The following is a 4,073-nucleotide window of genomic DNA, read 5'->3' as shown; positions in this document are numbered from 1 at the left end:
GATTGTATATTGTAGAAAAAATATTCTGTCATGAAAACAAAATATATAAACTACAGTCATAATGGAAGACTATTTAGGGGCTGTAGACAGGAATACCGGTCAGTGAATTTCAACAAAATTCAAATAATTTGAAAAAAATAAAAGCCTGAAAAACTCTGAAAAAACTAAAAGGTTCTAAAGGTTTCAAAGTGTGATATGGTTTACATCTCTGATTAACATTACATTATTTTCTAGTTGCATTGTTATAGGTCCTTGAAAGTTACAAATATCAAAGCAGTTGTCTCCTGTATAGTGTTACATTTTCCGTTTAGTGGGATATTTTCCTTTTAGTTTTGTCTCAAGCTGTACATGCAAATATGAAAATTATGACATGCTTACAATGACTTGAAGTCTATAAAATAGAAACAATGAACAAAATAAAACTAAATTTCTATTTTGAAGTAACTTCCTTTTGTCTTATTGTGTAATCATTAAATTAGCTAACTTAATAGTCTCTTCATCTTTTTTTCTATGATTTTTCGAAAAAAGTTATGATTTTTGAAAAAAAAGTTATTTACCTTTTCATTAATAAAAAGAACCTTGAATAAGTACTTAATGTTCAATGATATTATTATCCCTTCTCTTATCATGAGGTTTTTTAATTCTGTTGGAAAGCAGAACACTGTGTTGTTTTGTTCTTCCTTAAGGAATCTCCCATGTGATGAAAGGTAAGCTTAATGTCATAAGTATGACTGAAAACAGTGACTGCAGTGAAGTTGCAATAAGATCAGAATTATCAGAATTATCCTGATTATCAGTCAGGATCTAAGTAACAGAAGTAATCATGCTCAGTTACACCCCTAAAGGGGGTGCTTGATTCCTCAGTGTTTCAGAAGCAATTTATAATTCCCAGTAGTATTAGAAAAAAACCTTATTATGATGGATGAATTATTTGATCTTGAGATAAAGTATTATCAACTACTTGATCATTTGAAGGATATATTTGTATGACTTCTTCAGAGAAGTTCTAAAGTATTAGTTATGGTACAACCTCTTATTTTTAATGAAAAAATCCTTATTACCTTATGTTATTAAAAAAAAATGTTGAATTCCACAATGGTCTCTGGGTCTGTTATTTCTTGTTATGCAATATAAAAATTAATTAACAGAATTATATCCAGGAAATCAGAAAAGTTTATCATTCCAGTTCTCTATAGTAATTAGTGTATATGTTGCCACCCTGAAAAAAATGCATTTTTCTCAGTAATCCTGTAGAAGAAAAGAGTGATATCACATTGCTGACCTAGAGTTCTTTGTACACAACAGTCTTTATGGAGAGGGTAGTACTTTGTGGTTTAAGATGGTCTTAAATATTCCATTAATTTTACACAATCAGTAGAAGATAGGATTGTACAGGGGGCAGTTAAGTGGAAATCCTGGAATTTGAATGTTGAATATTTCTTGAAGGTTGAATCTCTCATATCAGGTCAGCATCAATGGATAAACTTTAAATGGGAATAAATCCCCTTTTTGTATGGAGCTAGTTTCCAGTTGAGTTAATTTTTTTCAAGGAGGTCATAGTTGGAGGGAGTGGTTGTTTAACCAGTATGTTATGGGTTTTTTCCAACAATATAGAAAAAATAAATAGAAAAAAAAATGGTCAGTAATTCATTAAGGAAGTTATTACATGTAAAGGACAGGTTAAATTCCTTACAGAAATAGAATAACAATTTCAATATTTACTTGGAATTAAAGAATATTTTTTCTGGACTGCCCATATCCATAGTTATTTGACAATAACAGAGAGTTAAATTCCCTTTGCTATGGATTTTCAACTGTAAACTCCCCAAAAGAGTAAGTGAGAAAATGCTGTGCTGATCCAATATTTTAGTAATGTCTTTCTCAATGCAAAAATCTCTCTTTTTATACAGAGTTGGAATAACTGTATTCTGTGCTATCCTCTAGAAAACTGACTTATCTGCTCCACTTCAGAACAGAAGCTCAAGTTATGATATAAAAATATGACACCTTCCTAATGTGCTGGTTTAAAGACAAACCAGCAGGGGAAATGAACTCACCACAAGAGAGATTATAAGTCAGACCTAAAATTTAATAATAATATTCCAATAAAAACACTGACACAAGAGGGAAATTGCTTTCAACTCACAAAAACCCAGCAGTATAACCAGTGTCCTGGGGCACAAACCCAAGGGGGTTTGTTTGCCTTTGTGCTGAGACCCCTGTGGCTCCTCCAAGTCCAGAGCAAAAGGAAATGAAAAAACCTGTTGGTGCAGGCGAGGGCTGTGGTCTGGGCGAGAGCGGTGATCTCCTCCTGTCGAGGTCCTGCTGCTCCTCTGGATCCAACGAGAAGTTACCAAAGTCTTCTTACCCACCACTTATGTACCCTCAGGGAGCACACAGTCCCTCCCCGTGGGCGGGGACTCACACAATGGGTGATTAACTCTGGGAGCCAGGGGGTGTTGAGCTGTTGATGGCCCATTAGCAGCTCCGCCCCCCTCAGGCTGAGTGTGAAGGTGATAATGACTCCCTGGGCAGCTGCTGCTAATGGCCCATTGTCCTTGGGAAATGAATAGAGGGAGTAGAATACACAGCTTTGATCACCCCCACACAGTGTCAACTGGTCCTTCCTGCTCAACTAGGACACCTAATGAATTCAATTAAACCTTAACTACAAATTCTTACAGAACAGACTTTTTGTTGATTTGTTCATTAGAGGCTATGAATTCTGGGTATGCAGTGGGTTTACTTTCTTGGCAGTATAGAAAGTGACGTGGTAGTCACTGTCAGATATTTAGACTGTAAGTCAGTGTAGAGAAACCGCAGACAATGACACTTTAAAGAGAGTTCCCACTATAAGCATAAACTCGATTATATCTCATGTCACAGTTAACTAGATTGCAATATAGTAGTGACCTGTTTAAAACAAGCCTAATCATTCGGCCAAAATTGGTTTAGTCTTTTCTTCACTTTCAGGATTCTGCTTTGAGAAATCCCCCTTGAGCTGTTCAGCTGGCATTATTTGCTTCATTTTCAATCAGTGCTAGTGCTACCTCATTCCGCCGTTATTATTGCTCTATAGCATTACGGACATTCTGAGATATCCCAGGAGTTCAGAGGTGCAGTGAACAGCCCAAGCAGCCTGGGGCTGTTGAAAAGAAACAACAGAGTCTTTTATAGTTCCATGATGAAATATGATCTGCTTCCAACTTTAGTTTAGAGCTAATGAAGTATTTTAATTATTATTATCTCTGTTAAAGAACTAAAATATCAAGATATTTCTATGTCCTCATGGCTAGGCTTCATGAATAAAGATTTTGGGAAGGGCTCTACCCACATGGGTGTGTGCTTCAAGCCTGCACAGTGGATTTTTAGGTGAGGCACAGCGTGTGCAGAACTGGCCCCACCTTTTAATTCCTAAGGTTCATCTGCCACGGCCGAGCGAGTTTGGACAGTGACAGTGAAGTCCTCAGGACTAGAACCTACAGCCCCCGGTATTCCCAGGAGGTCTCCCATCCAAGTAGTAACCAGGCCCAACCCTGCTTAGCTTCTGAGATCAGACGAGGTTGGGCATCAGGGTGGCACGGCCGTAGTTGCATTAGTATTCTCCTTGTCAAAATGCCATCAGGTGCTAAGGTCTTCATTTTTTTTCAGACTTACCTTGCAGAAAAGACAATAACAATTTCTGATAAATTCAGATTTTTCTTTACCTTAGCCTCATGGAAAGATATTTGACAGATACTAACACTAATGTAGTTTTCTATAGGTCATAGAGTAAATTTTCCCTGTCATTGGTGGTGTCTTCTCAAAAGACATCTGTACAATATCAAGAAAACAGAGCAGTTAACACCTGAACTTGTATGATTATGACATCTATTCTGAAATACTGTAGGTAAGTTTCAGTACCTACTTTTGCAGATACATATGAACTGAATTTTGGTAGAGTTATTTTAATATTGTCCTTGTTTCAAAACTCTGGAAGTGAGGGTAAGCCCCTTTTCTTTCTTTTTTTTTTTCCCATTAGGGAAAAAAAGTAGCTTGAGAAAATGTACTACATGCTTCGGTTTTATTATATA

The 4,073-nt window shown here is 36.5% G+C and overlaps 1 pseudogene; it reads right to left on the bottom strand.

The window, feature by feature from the left end:
- Positions 1–3,476: 3,476 nt before the first annotated feature.
- On the bottom strand, positions 3,477–3,592 carry LOC139671738 (5S ribosomal RNA; annotated as a pseudogene).
- Between the last annotated feature and the right edge of the window lie 481 nt (positions 3,593–4,073).

This window comes from Pithys albifrons, chromosome 4, assembly GCF_047495875.1.
Source record: "Pithys albifrons albifrons isolate INPA30051 chromosome 4, PitAlb_v1, whole genome shotgun sequence".
Lineage (NCBI taxonomy): Eukaryota > Metazoa > Chordata > Aves > Passeriformes > Thamnophilidae > Pithys > Pithys albifrons.
The sequence above is the reverse complement of the archived record's forward strand: the minus strand, read 5'-3'. Positions and strand labels throughout refer to the sequence as shown.